Genomic DNA, 17,149 nt, shown 5'->3' on the forward strand with positions numbered 1-17,149 from the left:
CATTCAACCCATTTGCATTTATGGTAATTATTGATAGGTATGATCCAATTGCCATTTACTTTGTTGTTTGGGGTTCGGTTTTATAACCTTTCCTTTGTTTCCTGTCTAGAGAAGATCCTTTAACATTTGTTGAAGAGTTGGTTTGGTGGTGCAGAATTCTCTCAGCTTTTGCCTGTCTGTAAAGCTTTTGATTTCTCCTTCATATTTGACTGAGATCCTCGCTGGGCACAGTAATCTGGGTTGTAGGTTTTTCTCTTTCATCACTTTAAGTATGTTGTGCCATTCCCTTCTGGCTTGAAGATTTTCTATTGAAAGATCAGCTGTTATCCTTATGGGAATTCCCTTGTATGTTATTTTTTGTTTTTCTCTTGCTGCTTTTAATATTTGTTCTTTGTGTTTTATCTTCATTAATTTTATCAATATGCGTCTTGGGGTGTTTACCCTTGGGTTTATCCTGTTTGGGACTCTCTGGGTTTCTTGGATTTGGGTGGATATTCCCTCCCCATTCTAGGGAAGATTTCAACTATTATCTCCTCAAGTATTTTCTCATGGCCTTTCTTTTTGTCTTCTTCTTCTGGGACGCCTATGATTCGAATGTTGGGGCATTTAACATTGTCCCAGAGGTCTCCGAGGTTGTCCTCATTTAATTCTTTATTCTTTTTCCTCTCAGCTTCATTTATTTCCACCATTCTATCTTCCACTTCACTTATCCTATCTTCTGCCTCAGTTATTCTACTGTTGGTTCCCCCCTCCCAGAGTGCTTTTGACCTCATTTATTGCATTATTCATTATTGATTGACTCTTTTTTATTTCTTCTAGGTCCTCGTTAAACTTTTCTTGCATCTTCTCAATCCTTGTCTCCAGACTATTTATCTGTAACTCCATTTTGTTTTCAAGATTTTGCATCATTTTTACTATCATTATTCTGAATTCTTTTTCAGGTAGACTCCCTATCTCCTCCTTTTGGTTTGGTTTGGTGGGCTTTTATCATGTTCCTTTACCTGCTGAATATTTCTCTGCCTTTTCATCTTGTTTAGATTGCTGTGTTTGGGGTGGTCTTTCTGTATACTGGAAGTTTGTAGTTTCTCTTTATTATGGAGGTTCCTCCCTGTGGGTGGGTTTGGATAAGTGGCTTGTCAAGTTTTCCTGGTTAGGGAAGCATGTGTCCATGTTCTGGTGAGTGGAGCTGAATCTCTTCTCTCTGGAGTGCATTGAAGTGTCCAGTAGTGAGTTTTGAGGTGTCTATGGGTTTGGTGTGACTTTTGGCTGCCTGTGTTTTAGTGCTTGGTTATGTTCCTGCGTTGTTGGAGAATTAGCTTGGTATGTCTTGCTCTGAAACTTGTTGGCTCTTGGGTCGAGCTTGGTTTCAGTGTAGGTATGGAGGCTTTTGGATGAGCTCTTGTCTATTAATATTTCCTGGAATCAGGAGTTCTCTGATGTTCTTAAATCCAAGTTTTGGATTTAAGCCTCCTGCCTCTGGCTTTCAGTCGTATTCTCACAGTAGCCTCAAGACTTCTCCATCTATACAGCACTGATGATAAAACATCTAGGTTAATGGTGAAAAGATTCTCAGTGGTGAGGGACACCCAGAGAGGATCACAGAGTTACATGAAGAAGAGAAGTGGGAAGAGGGAGATAGAGGTGACCAGGAGGAGAAGAGGGGGAATCAAAGGGGGCGAGAGCAGTCTAGCCAGTAATCAATTCCCTATTTACTCTCCACAGTCTGGAACACTCAGAGAGGTTCATGGAGTTACACTGAGAAGAGAAGAGAGAGGAAGGAGATAGAGGTGACCAGGAGGAGAGGAGGGGGAGTCAAAAGGAGAGAGACCGATCTAGCCAGTAATCAGTTCCCTAAGTTTTCTCCACAGCCTGGAACACCCAAGGAGATTCACAGAGTTAAGTAGAGAAGAGAAGGGGGAGGGAGGAGATAGAGGTGACCTGGGGGAGAAAAAGGAGAGTCAAAAGGAAAGAGAGCAATCAAGCCAGTAATCACACTCCTAAGTAAAAATGGGTACTGAGGATGGATTCTTAAAGGTACAAAATTGATAACAAATACCAAAAAGCAAAGATTAAAAATCTAGAGAAGTTAGGCTCTCAAAAATACAATATTTTAAAAACAAAACAAAATCACAAAAATTATAAAATATATATATATACAAAATTTGCTTTAAAAATAGGGTCTTTTTTTGGCAAGGTAATGGCAGGTTTTAAAAATGAAAATTAAAGGAGTAATAAAGAACTTAAAAGTAAGATAAATTAAAAAAATAAAAAATGATAATAGTAAAATATATCTAGGAATTTCTCTGGAGCTGTTGAGGGCAGTGTGGGGTCAGTTCAATTTCAGATAGTTCCTTGTTCCAGCTTATACTTCTTCTCAAGGTCTATAGGCTCCTTTCAGTGTAGTCAATGCTAACCACAGGGTTTTAATCTGTTGCACCTGTCTCTTCCAAAGCAGTTCCCTCTTCTTTATTTTGGCTTCCTCTTTTTGCAAGTCTCTTCAGTGTCTAATTTCTGCCCTGACACAAAGAGGCAAAGGTGGTCATTTATGTAGGCTCACTTATTCAATTGTGCTACATGGAGGAAGGAACACTGCAAACAAATATCACTGGTGTGTGTGTGGAGTACTCAGAGTGTCTGGGCCACACTCTGTTCACTCCCGCTCACAGTATGTGTGCTTTCCCGGTCTACACTGCTCAGGCTCTAGGTTGCTCTGCAGGGAAACTGTCTAAATCAGGCCCTGGGTTGTGTGCACTTCCCAGGTCTAAGCTGTTCAGGTTCAGGTTCTTGGGTACTCCACAAAGGCACAGACTCAGTTGGGCCTGCGTTTTGTGCCCTTCCCAGGTCTGAGCAGTTCAGGTGACCAAGTGCTTGGCGAGTGCACACTCCCCAGTTGGGGCGGTGTGTCTTCACCTCCCCCGTCCCAGCCTCTCAGTTCCCTTGGTTGTGCAGCAGGAACGCCATATCAGGTGTGGCATGTGTGTCCTCTGGGGAACTGATCTCTGGCTGTGACCCTCCTTGTGGATGTCGATAGTCCAGGATTCCGGAAAGACTTGGTTAGCAACTGGGAGCCTGCTCATAGTTTGGTAGAGGATGCCATCTCTGGGGCCGAGTTTACCCCTTGCCTTCCTGCTCTGGCTGTTGCCTGACTGCTTCTCTGCCTCCAGCAGGGGATGGGCCAGTCCAAGCCGGCTAGCTCTCCTCTGATATTTGCTCAGTCCTTTGTTCTGTGAGTGGGCCATCAGTGCCTTAGGTTAGAGCTTTTCAAGGGAAAGTTCTCCTTTTATTTCCCTCTCTCTCTAGCTATCCCACACTTTGGATTGCTATCAAACGTTAGATCCCTATGATTGTCCTCAGGGCATTCAGGCCCGTTCCTTACTCTAAGCAATGCAGCCCATGCCTCCCTGTTCAGCCCCTGCTTGCTGGTGGCGGATGCAAGTATCTGGGCTACTTCTCCATTGGGTGTTGTGGTTAGGCACATAATCTGTGTGTTTTATTTATTTATTTTTTCCTTCCGGTTATGTTTTGCCCTCTGAGATTCCAAAACTCCCCACAGACCCACTGGTGAGAGAATTCCCTGGTGTTTGGAAACTTCTCCTCTTTTACGACTCCCTCCCTGTGAGGGGTCTCCATCTGTAACTCTTTTGTCTCTCTTTTTATCTTTTATATTTTGTCCTACCTCCTTTTGAAAACAATGAGCTGCCTTTCTGGGTGCCTGGTGTCCTCCGTCAGCATTCAGAAGTTGTTTTGTGCTATTTGCTCAGAGTTCAAATGATCTTTCGATGAATTTGTAGGGAGAAAGTGGTCTCTCCATCCTATTCCTCTGCCATCTTAGGATCACCCCTGCAAAATTCTTTCATGTGCTATTAGATATTAGCCATTAATTGATTCTGATATCAGAACACAAATACCATCATTATTTCTTGGTTTCCAAGAATCCATATTAGGAATGGTACACTAAACAGATGTCAGATTTGCTACAGTGGCATCTGCTATAGCTACTAGAAGTCTATATCAAAAAGGGCAAAACACAACACTTCAGCATTCCTCACCAAGTGGGTATTAAGTGTTGGTTTATAGATGCTCTGGACTTCTGTGTTTAAGATAGAATCTTTACATGTGTTTTGTAAATCACAGGCAAGCGTCACAGGGATTTGCAGCAAAATGGACCATCTATTGTTACAAAATAGCATTAATCTCAGTTATACTTCCTTTTTAAAAATTTTTCCTTCTTCTGTATCATGTTGCCAACTCCCTAAGTTGTATATATGAGATAACCACCAAATAAATATAACAGAAGAGAATCCTAAGAATTGTCTCCAAACATGGACTTCCTGATTTTCAAGTTAGTTTTTTGTATTTTATTAGTTTATAATATTAATTTTTAAATCTTTCTACTTTCTTTCGGTTTAATTACTTTTATTTTTCTACCTTACGTGATAATTAATGAGCTCATTGAGTTTTAAGCTTTTTTTCCATGCACTAAAGGCTGTTGATTTCCCTCTAATCACAAATACACAACATCGTGTATGTTGAATTTCCATTATTACTGGGCTAAAATATTTTCTAATCTAACTTCTATTATACTTATAAATAGAAAATTTAATTACCAAACATTTGGGAATTTCCTAATTATGTATTTTTTGTTGTTGATTTCTAACTTAGTTTCACCATGGTCATATTATATATTTCATGTATTTTCATATCCTGGAAACTTTTTGAGAAATGATTTAGAAGCTAATTTAAGATCTATTTGGTTAAGTGCTTCATAGTATGTGAAAATAATATTTATCTGTACTACTAATTACAGTGGTCTATGTATGTCAGTTAGATCAGGATTATACATCTTGAACAAACTTTCATAGTTTCTTTTTTTTTTTGGTCTGCTTATGCTTATTCTGTCAATCACTGAAAGAAAATTGCTAAATTTCACATTCTGATTACAAATCTATTAATGGTTCTTTTAGTTATGTCAACATTTGCTTTATATATTTTGAAGCAAGAAATTCTATAAATTTCTGATGTAGTAACTTCTTCATTATGTTGAAATGTCCCTCTTCTTTTCCAGTAATGGGTTTTGCCTTAATATCTACTTTTCCTAATACTAATATAGAAAAGCCATATTTTAAAATTAGAATATTTTGATATATATTTGTTAATTTCATGCATATTGCACATTGATTTTATATTTGCATACATTATGACATGATTACCACAATAAGTCTAGTAACCATGTGTCCTATGCAAAGTTACTACAGTATTATTGACTATTTTCCTTATGGTGTGTATTATATCTCTGGACTTACTTATTTTATAACTGGAGGTTTGTAACTCTTAATCCCCTTTACCTGTTTCACTCTGATCTACCCACCTTCACTCTGGCAACTCCTACTTGTTCTCTGTATCTGTGAGTTTTTGTGTTATAATTATTTTTTTGATTACACATATAAGAGAGACTATATGATATTTATATTTCTGTTTGATTCATTTTTCTTTAGCATAATACCTTCTATATTTATCTATGTTATCTCAAATGACAAGATTTTATTCTATTTTCTGTTAGTAATATTCAATTGTGTATATACTACCTCTTTTTAATCTTTCCATCTGTTAATGGATATTTTATTCTGCCATATTTTGGCTATTGTAAAGATACAACAGACACAGATGTGCATTATTTTTGCAAGTTAGTATTTTTATTTCTTTAGATATATACTCAGGAGTGGAATTGCTAGATCATATAGTAGTTCTAGTTTAAGCTTTTGGAGGAATATCCATACTGTTTTCTGCGGTGGCTCCACCAGTTTACATTCTCACCAACAGTGTACAAGGATTCCCTTTTCTCTGCATTGTCAATATCTGTTATGTTCTTTTTGATGATAGCCATTTGACAGGCATGAGGTAATATCTCACTGAGGTTTTGACTTGCATTTACCTGATGATTAGTGACGATGAACATCTTTTTATGTGTCTGTTGGCTATCTGCAAATCTTCTTTGGATACATGTCTAGTCAGGTTCTCTGCCCATTTCTTGAGTTGTTTTGAGTTTGATATTGACTTCTATGAGTTTGTTGCATATTTTGGGTATTAACCCCTTACCTGATATATTTTTTGCAAATATCTTCTCCCATTCAATATGCTGCCGTTTTGTTTTATTGATATCTTCCATTGCTGGGGAAAAGTTTTTTAGTTTGTTGTATCTCATTTGTTTAATTTTGCTTTTGTTTCCCTTGTCTGTGCAGAGAGATCCAGAAAAATATTGCTAAGACTGATGTCAAAGAAAGTACCTTCTGTGCTTTCTTCTAGGAGTTTTATAGTTTCAGTGATTACATATAAGACTGTAATTCATTATGAGCTTATTTTATATATATATACACTTTTGAGAAAGTAGTCTAGTTTGATTCTATGGATGTAGCTATCCAGTTTTCCCAAAACATTTGTTGAAGAGGCTGTACTTTTCTTATTACATATTTTTGCCTCCTCTGTCATAGATTAAGTAAACATAAAAATGTAGGATTCTTTCTGGTCTCTCTATTCTGTTCCATTGATATATGGGTTTGTTTTTGTGCCAACCTGTTTTTGATTATTGTATCTTTGTAGTACAGTTTGAAACCAGGAGGCATGATACCTCCAGCTTTGTTTTTCTTTTTCAATATTTCTTTGGGTATTGGGGCCGTCTGTATTTGCATACAAATTTTAGAATTGTTTGTTCTAGTTCTGTGAAAAATTTTTGATAGGTATTGCAATAAATATGTAGATTGCCTTGGGTAGTATGGTTATTTTAACAATATCAACCCTTCTAATCCATCAGCAGAGTGTATCTTTCCATTTGTTTGAGCCATCTTCAATTTCTTTCATCAATGTATTTTAGCTTTCAGAATACAAGTCTTTCACTTCTTTGTTTAGATTTATCCCTGGATATTTTATTGTACTTGATGTAACTGTAAATGGGATTATTTTCTTATTTTTCTAATAGTTCATTATTAGTGTACAGAGACAGATATATGTATTTGATTTGGTATCCTGTGACTTTACTGAATGCATTTATCACTTTTAGCAGTTGTTTATTAGAGTTATTAGGGCTTCTTTTTATACTACTGTGTCATCTGCAAATAGTGACAGTTGTAGTTACTTGCTTTTTTATTTGGATGCATTTTACTTCTTCTTCTTTCCTAATTACTGTGAATAGGACTTCTAATACTAGGTTGAAAACAAAGTGGATAGAGTGGACATCCATGTCTTCTTCATGACTGTAGAGGAAGTTTTCAAATTTTTGCTATTCAGTATGGCATTCAGTGTGGCTGTGTCATGTATGGCCTCTATGACATTGAAATACATTTCCTCTATACCTACTTTGAAAATGTTTATCATAAATAGAGCTGAATTTGTCAAATGCTTTTCTCTGCATCCATTGAGAAGATTATATAGTTTTTATCCATTTTGTTAATATGGTGTATCATGTTGATTGAGTCATGAACTCACAGAATTTTAAAAATGAAAGTAAACATTCAGAGACAACTGGGACAATATCAAGGGATAATTTAAATTTTAAAAGTTGAGAAAGAATAAATTTTTAGAAAATGAAGTAAATAATGACAAACATTTTTCCAAATATATAACAAATGTAAACACACAAATTTAGGAAGCTCAAAAATTCTGAAGTAGGATAAATATAAAGAAAATGATATCCAGGCACATTACAGTCCAACTATTGAAAACCAAAGATAAGAAAATCTTAAAAACAGCATATAAAAGTGACACATTATAAGGTGAAAATTACAGGTGACTTACCATCATATAAAATGGGGTCCAGATGACAGTGCTAAAACATTGTTAGAGAACTGAAAGAAAAAAACTGTCAATGCAGAAATCAATATACTTTCAAAAATTAACATAAAATGAAAGCATAATTTGGTGAATCAAAAGCTAAGAAAAATTTGAGTAGAATTGTGCTTCCAAAAATGCTAAGGGAAAAGTTAATCAGATTGGAAAGAATAGAAAATAGTGGGGTTGGTGAATGAAGTTATACTGTTACAAGTTTATATATTTTATTTCATACAGTACAATGATAACCTTAAATCACCTATAATGTATATTAAAATATAAATAGTAATTGCCAGAGAAAATATTTAAAATACAGAGATATAACTGAAAAGATAATAATAAAGGAAATAAAATATATACCAAACTAATTTTATTAAACTAAAAGTGATTAAAAAGGAAACAGTAGAGAAAAAAAGAAATGGAATTTATAGTAAAAAAAAAAGCAAAATGATAGTATTAAAGGCAATCATTTAAATAATTATATTTAAAAACAAATGAACTGATACTCTAATGGAATGTATATTTGTCAGACTGGTCAAAATGCAAGACCAAAATATATTCTGTTACATGTGGTGAGCTTTAAATAAAAATGTATAAATAGATTTAAATAATTATATGGGAATAAAATTTAAGGTAAACACTAATCATAAGAAAGAGTTAGAATGTCCAACAAGAGCAGAAACAGAAATTAATGAACACAGTCCTAGGCCATGACAGTAAATGTATAGTCAAGCTCATCTTTTGTGAATATGACCTGCTTCTGTTCCTCCTTTCTTAAGTCAACTGAGCAAGGGGTAGCATTTGATAAATCAGTTGCTGCCTGTTCTCTGAGATCAGCAGATTACCATTAGCTGGGTTCCATGTTTGTCTGGGCTCTGCATTCAGGAGGGGTTGTTGGATGGTCTCCCTGATCAGTCTGGGCCACTGGCTGTGCTCCTTGGTCTGATGGATTCACTAGCAGAGCTCTGCAGTCACCTCTGGTCAGGCAAGGTCATAGACTATGTTCCCTTACAGGGTGGTGACACTTGTTGAACTCCACTATTGGCAGGGTTTTGAGCTGAGCTCTGCAGTTAATCCTGGTCTGGTGGGGTCTTAGGCTGTGCTTCCTAACCAGATGGTGCCATTGACTGAACTCTGTGTCCAGGCAGGGCCACAGGCTGGGCTTTATGGTAAAATAAGTTCTCAGGTCATGTTCTGTGATCAGACAGAGATGCAGACTGTGTCCCAAAGTTAAATGAGGCTACAGGATGCACTTTGTGGCCAATAGACATCTGGCTATACTCTGCTGTTGGTGAGGTCACTGGCTATGTTCTTTAATTGGGAGGTGCCTGCAAGTGTATCCTGCAGCTGAGTGTGCTAGAAACTGTGCTCTAAGGTCAGATTGGATCATTGTTGAGACTTCCTGGTCAAGTGGGGCTGTGAGCTATGTTCCATGATAGTGCAAGGCCACAGGCTGTCTTCAACAATCTATCAAAGCTGTAGGCTGGACTCTGCTTAAGCTGGGCTTTGTGCTGGGCAGAACCATAGTCTGGGTTATGACATTGTTCAGGGTCACTGTTTAGACTCTTGTAATGTGGGGCCAGATACTATACTTAACAGTTGGGCAGTACTGTTGGCCTAGCTCCCTACCCAATGTGTCTATAACGTAGACTCTGTGTCTGCCTGGGGTCTCTGGTCAGGTTTTTTTGTTGAGCGGGATCTGAGGCTATACTTCAGACTTGCTTCCCCGCGAGGGTGGGAAGTCACATGGACTCCAGATCCAATAAGACTTGTGCTAGGCACCTGAGTCAGGTAGAACTATCCACTGAGCTCCTAGGCCAGATGGGGGCAGGCCCTGGCTCTGCTCTGCAGATGGAAGAGCTACTTCTGGGAGCTCTGCTAAAGCACCCCTGCAGGGAGGAATGGAGTCTGAGACCTGAGCACTCTTCATTTTAAACCCTACCCCTTCTCCGTCGCTTTCTGCTCCCCAGAGGTGAAGCTCAGCAGAGTTTCTAGTGAGCCCTGTGACATGAGATCTGGGTAGGCCTCCAAGGAAGCATACTGCAGTGCTGGCAAAGCAGGAACTGAACCTTAGGTTTTCTTTTTCCTGCTGGAGAGACTAGGTCCAGAGAGGCCCTCTTGGTGTGGTGCTATGCAGCCTAGCATAGGAGCATGCAGAGTGTAACTATTTTTCTTAACCTTCTATTGTGGTCTTTCTCCATCTCTGTGGACTCAGGGGAGAGCTTCAGTCTCATCTCTGGGTACTGGGATTTCCTCAGTGGTGCCTTGTCCTTGGGTAGTTGCTCTTAAGAGAAGTGAAGTCAGGAACAATCTGTGTCTCCATCCTGATGATGTTGCCCAGAAATATTATTTTCATGGTGAAAAAACAAAACTAAATAAACATGAAATAAGCATGAAACAAGTGGAATTTCTATTTCATTTTGAAATAAAAATTCAACATAGTCACTATTCACTGAAGACAAAAAGCTTAATTTGTTATAGCATCGTGAATAGAAATTTTAATTCTTATATTGAATATTAGATAACTATGTACCAAATAGACTAATATGTTGGTTGATTAGAATACTCATTCTGACCTCTCTACCACTTCTGCTCAAAGATTTCCACTTTTTAATTTAATATATAAAATGTACTAAATATTAATGAAATTTGGGAATTTACAAATGTGACTCCATTCAGACCACAAGGTCATTGGAATATCATGCAAAATTAAGTTAGTATGTATGTCTTTGAAACTTGTTTCTATTTATTCTTTGTGTAGTTTAAGTTAGTCATGAGACTAGCAGCCTCTCTGAATTGGCTTTCTTTTTAAGATGCATAGCAGACACATGTTAATATGTCTAAATGGTCCTTTTTCCCATTTTCTTGATTTTTGATTCATGTGCAAAATTGTGAATCAGATTGAATTGCCTAAACGAATCCTCACACTCCTACAAACTTCCTGTGTGTTTGCACCCTGTCTGTTTGAACGTTTATATTTAGAATTCTCATCATGCCCAGGGAGTAAGAAATATACAACAGAAACATCTGTTCCTCTTGGCAAAATTATTTCATGCTTTTTTACTTTTGCAGGGTCAAGAAAAATACCTAGGGATTATTTTCATATCTGAGGGGTTTAACATTTCTTCTTTGTAATCTTAGCCTTATTGCAATGATTTAAACACACACACACACACTGTACACATGAGACAGAGAAATGCACACAATGGTGAGATCAATAGAAAAAATTGTTTTCCTTTTTTAGATATGTGATTCTTTTTTCCCTAGCAGTTTTCCCAGCTTATTAAAGAGTAAAGAAACCACTTTTTACTGACCCAGTCCATGTTTCTGCTGCTTCATTCTCACTCTCACTCAGGTCACCTTTAGATTTTATAAGTATGAAATAGATATTTTAAAAATAAAAGCAAATATTCTTTGACGTCAGCTTATCTGGTTGCTCCCCAGTTACCTAAGGTCAAAACTCTAAAGTGTATTTATATACTTTGGCAGAACTGGAGGCTGAATTAACTTTTTAAAAATATGATAAAGATCACAGCTGAATGTGGTATGGTTTTCTGTTACTTCTTCCTGGGTAAGGCCTGAAGCAGAGTTCCCTTTCTAAGTGGCTTTTGACGCGGGTGCCCTAGGGAAAAGGAAAAAATGATAATTTTAACATCTCTCCACCCTGTCTAATCCCTTCTTCAAAATTTAAAATCCATCTAAGCCTGTGGGGCCAAGTAATTTTTTTGAAGGCTAACGATAGCCCCAAGACAAGATAAAGCCTTTAATATTATTACTTATTTTATAGTTTATATCTCTAATGTATTATTATCTTTTACTTGATCGAAATAAAGTTGTTGCCAACTGTGCTGGAAATCACAAAGGTCTTGCTAATGGGAAGTGGCTTTAAAAGTTAGAGGATGTGAATATTAAATTAATTATGGTTTAGAACCTTAAATTGCTAAATTTACAATTATTGGGTATAAGAATTCAATATTTATCTAAGATGTATTGTTAAACAAAAATAAGAAGATGGTGTTTGTTAGTGTTGTTCAGTCACTGAGTTGTGTCCCACTCTTTGTGACACCACGGACTAATAGCACACCAGGCTCCTCTGTCCATAGGGTTCTCCAGGCAAGAATACTGGAGAATAACGGGTTGCCATTTCCTTCTCTGGGGGATCTTCCCAGACCAGGGATCAAACCAAGTCTCCTACATTGGCAGGAAAATCATTTTACCACTGGCCACCAGGGAAGGTATACCAGAACCAAATTTTAGTATCAGAGTGAAATAAGACTGTGATGAAAAACATCTATTCCAGAGGGAACATATTTAGGATATTGATGTTGTTGAGTCACTAAGTTGTGTCCAACTATTTGCAACCCCTTGAACTGCAGCATGCCAGGCTCACCTGTCCTTCACTCCCAGAGTTTGCACAAACTTATGTCCATTGAGTCATTGATACCACTCAACAATCTCATCCTCTACTTCCCCCTTCTCCTCTTACTTTTCAATTGTTCCTAGCATAAGGGTCTTTTCCAATGAATCAGCTCTTCACCTCAGGTGGCCAAAGTATTGAAGCTTCAGCTTGAGGATCGGTCCTTCCAATGAATATTCAGAATTGATTTCCTTTAAGACTGACTGGTTTGATTTTCTTGCTGTCCAAGGGACTGAAGAGTCTTCTCCAGTGCCACAGTTCAAAAGCATCAATTCTTTGGCACTCAGCCATCTTTGTGGTCCAACTCTCACATCCATACATGACTCCTGGAAAAACCATAGCTTTGACTGTATTGACCTTTGTTGGCAAAATTAGTCTCTGCTTTTTGATACCCTGTCTAGGCTTGCCATGGCTTTTTTCTCAAGGAGCAAGTGTCTTTTAATTTTGTGGCTGCAATCACTGTCTGCAGTGACTTTGGAGGCCAAAAGAAGAAAATCTGTCACTGTTTCCATTTTTTTTCCCATCCATTTGCCATAAAGTTCTGGGACGGATGTCCTTAGTTTTTTTAATGCTGAGAGCTTTTTCACTCTCCTGTTTCACCTTCATCAAAAGGCTCTTTAGTTCCTCTTAGCTTTCTGCCATTACAGTGGTATCATCTGCATATATAAGGTTATTGATATTTCTCCTGGCAATCTTGATGCCAGCTTGTGGAATGTCTTACATTATAGAATGTGTTTTATTCTATGGCACTCACTTTTAAAAATATATTTAGCAGATTTTTGAGATATAAATCACACGCCATAGGGCTTCTCTGGTAACTCAGATGATAACGAATCTGCTTGTAATACAGGAGACCTGGGTTCAATCCCTGGGTCAGGAAGGGAGGGCAATCCACTCCAGTATTCTTGCCTGGAGAATTCCAAGACAGAGGAGCCTGGCAGGCTAGGGTCCATGGGGTCCCAAAGAGTCGGACACAACTGAGCAACAAAGACAATTTACTCATTCAAAGAGTTTAATTCATTGGTTATAAAACATCTTGAAGAAAGCATAGAAAATATTTACTTTGGTTTAAGTAAAAGTTTCTTAGGTATGGAAACAAAAAGGAAAATTGTTAAATCTGACTTCATACACACACAAAAAGAAACAAACCAAAAATCTGCTCTTTGAAAGTCTCTACTAAAGGCATGGAAACATAAACCATAAATGGGAACAAAATATTTAGAAGTCATAAAATTCTGTGGTCTCCAATCTTTTTGGCACCAGGGACTGGTTTTTTAGAAGATAATTTTTCCATGTACCATAGGATAGGGGGATGGTTTGGGCATGATTCAAGTGCATTACATTTATTTCTCACTTTATTTCTATTATTGTTACATCAGCTCCACCTCAGATCATCAGACATAGATCTCAGAAGTTGGGGACCCTAGATATAATATCTAAAAGACTTTTTATCACATATGAATATTTAAGAAAGGCTCTCAAAATATAATAAAAAACAGACTGTAAATTTTTTTAAACAAAATATTTCTAATGTTTATTTGAAAGAGCCCATGAAAATCCAAGGAGCCCATGAAATGATACTCTACATCATCAGTCATTTAGGTAAATACAAATTCAAATCACTTTTACATACCATTAAAGACCTAGTAGAATGGGTAAATTTTAAAGAATGACAATGCAAGTCATTGAAACCATGGGACATTAAAAATGGTACAACCACTTTGAAAAAAAGATAGCAGTTAAGTTTTTAAAAGTTAAAAAGCAGTTAGCTTTTTCTAAAGTTAAACCTCAGTTCAGTTCAGTTCAGTAGCTCCGTCGTGTCCAACTCTTTATGACCCCATGAATCGCAGCACGCCAGGCCTCCCTGTCCATCACCAACTCCCAGAGTTCACTCAGACTCATGTCCATCGAGTCCGTGATGCCATCCAGCCATCTCATCCTCGGTCGTCCCCTTCTCCTCCTGCCCTCAATCCCTCCCAGCATCAGAGTCTTTTCCAATGAGTCAGCTCTTTGCATGTGGTGGCCAAAGTACTGGAGTTTCAGCTTTAGCATCATTTCTTCCAAAGAAATCCCAGGACTGATCTCCTTTAGAATGGACTGGATGGATCTCCTTGCAGTCCAAAGGACTCTCAAGAGTCTTCTCCAACACAATGGTTCCAAAGCATCAATTCTTCTGCGCTCAGCTTTCTTCACACAGAATGTGGTCCACTGGAGAAGGGAATGGCAAACCACTTCAGTATTCTTGCCTTGAGAACCCCATGAAGAGTCTGAAAAATTAAACCTACTGCTACAATAATAGTCATTCCACTCTCCGCCACTTGAGAGGCAGGTGTGCATATGTCCAAACACGGGGATATTCACATACATATGAACATCCATACATGCAAACGTTTAAAACAGCTTTATTTATAATGGCTCAAAACTGGATAAAGCTCAAATGTCCATCAACAAGTGAATAGATACACAAATTGTGGTATAGTTGTGCAATTAATTTAACAACTGGTAAAAACAAAAACTATTGATACACAGTCAATATGGGTGCATAATCTCAAAATAGTTATGCCAGGCCAAAAATATCTGTATGATTCCATTTATATAAATTATCTTAAGTAAAAAATAACTTTTAGAAAGAGAGAAAGGATGGCATATATTTGCTCAAAATTTGGTAGTTGTATAGTACTTCTCTTCTCTCCAAAATCTTAAATACATAACCACATGCATCTGAATAACTACAGATACAATTAAGACTTAAAAATTTTTCAGCTAATACCATCAAACTCTAAAAGTCAAGTCATCTGAGAAACGTTTTTTTTTTTTCAAAAATGTTTTGCAACTCAGTTATTGAATGATTATCATCCCAGTGTATTTCAGAGCTTTTCCAACTCTTTACTAAGTCTCCTAAAACTTGGTGAGTTCTGAGCACAAGACAAATGAAAAGGACAATAAAGAAGACCATATTGAGGCACTAAAATTATGGAACCAGAGTTAGAACTCTTTGAAGATTTAAAACAGGTGGGGAAAAGAATGAAAATACACTCATAAATATATTCCCCAGTCAACAGCAGTCAGTCAGTTCAAAAAGTATGCATGAAAGCCTGAGTGATTTCTAGTACTTTTAGCATCTGCTGATTACTAGTTGAAACAGGCAAGCATTGTTATTTCCATAATAATGACTTTTGAACGTGGGCATGACCATAAGGTAAGGTATTGGATCAATGAACAGGTACACACAGGAGACATATTTTAAAGATTATTTCTCTGTAACACGCAACCAATTTATAGGCTTTAAACTGCAAAGAACTTGTTAGTGTCCAGTAATACACAGCACATAAAGCAGCAAAAACAACATATGGTTGTCAAGAGCAGCCATTTAAAGTAGCAGGGAGTGAATGAGTGAGAGGTGTATTTGCTTTTTATGAATATAGTAATGGCTATATATTTGTCATACTTTTCACTGAATTTAATACTGCTCTGTTTAGGCCTTAATCTTTTTTAATATTGTACATTGAGATTTAGAAGCACATCCTTAATATCAACTCTTTACAGCAATTGGAAAATAGAAAGTATAAAAATTGAATAACTAATAAAATAATACGGACATTAAAAGGTTTCTATAATATGAAAAAAACCACAAAGGCAAATATATTCCAATTATTAAGTAACAGACAATAAACATTAAAGAATTCTTAGAGTTTTCTCTCTCAACAACAATGATTTTTCTTTCTGGGAATTGCATACAAAAACAAGAAAAATATCTTTAGTGCATTAAAAGTGATATTAGAAAATTATATAAGCATTTTTTTTATAAAGCAGAGAAGCTATTTTCACTTAGCCATTTAATCATTATCTGTTCTTGCCACAGATTCACACTGTACTTTTTATGAGGCTGATTATGTATTAGAGACACTGTAATAAGTCTGCTTTTTCCTTCATCCCTCTAATCTCTTCTCCATGATTTAACAACATGGCCTTTCTTTCTTAATCAGACTGGTTGCCTTGCTCTCTATTTTCTCTCTAGAGCCTTTGCCTTCTCCCTCTCTGCTCTGAATTTCTATCTCTTTACCTGTATAAGAGATTTTAATACATTCTTTACCATTTTGATCCCCTCAATTTCATATACTAGTCTTGTCTTGCCTTCAGTTCAGTTCAGTTGCTCAGTCATGTCCGACTCTTTGCAACCCCATGAACTGCAGCATGCCAAGACTCTCTATCCATCAGCAACTCCTGAAATCTACCCAAACTCATGTCCATTGAGTCAGTGATGCCATCCAACCATCTCATCTTCTGTCGTCCCCTTCTCCTCCTGCCCTCAATGGTTCCGAGCATCAGAGCCTTTTCAAATGAGTTAGCTCTTCACATTAGGTGGCCAAAGTATTGGAATTTCAGCTTCAACATCAGTCCTACCAATGAACACCCAGGACTAACCTCCTTTAGGATGGACTGGTTAGATCTCCTTGCAGTCCAAGGGTCTCTCAAGAGTCTTCTCCAACACCACAGTTCAAAAGCATCAATTCTTCGGTGCTCAGTTTTCTTTATAGTCCAATTCTCACATCCATACATGACCACTGGAAAAACCATAACCTTGAATAGACAGACCTTTTTGGCAAAGTAATGTCTCTGCTTTTTAATATGCTATCTAGGTTGGTCACAACTTTGCTTCCCAAGGAGTAAGCATCTTTTAATTGCATGCCTGCAATCACCATCTGCAGTGATTTTGTAGCCCCCCAAAATAAAGTCAGCCACTATTTGCACTGTTGCCCCATCTATTTCCCATGAAGTGATGGGACCGGATGCCATGATCTTAATTTTCTGAATGTTGAGCTTTAAGCCAACTTTTTCACTCTCTTCTTTTACTTTCATAAGAGGCTCTTTAGTTCCTCTTCAATTTCTGCCATAGGGTGGTGTCATCTG

Source organism: Oryx dammah, unplaced genomic scaffold, assembly GCF_014754425.2.
Source record: "Oryx dammah isolate SB20612 unplaced genomic scaffold, SCBI_Odam_1.1 HiC_scaffold_3, whole genome shotgun sequence".
NCBI lineage: Eukaryota > Metazoa > Chordata > Mammalia > Artiodactyla > Bovidae > Oryx > Oryx dammah.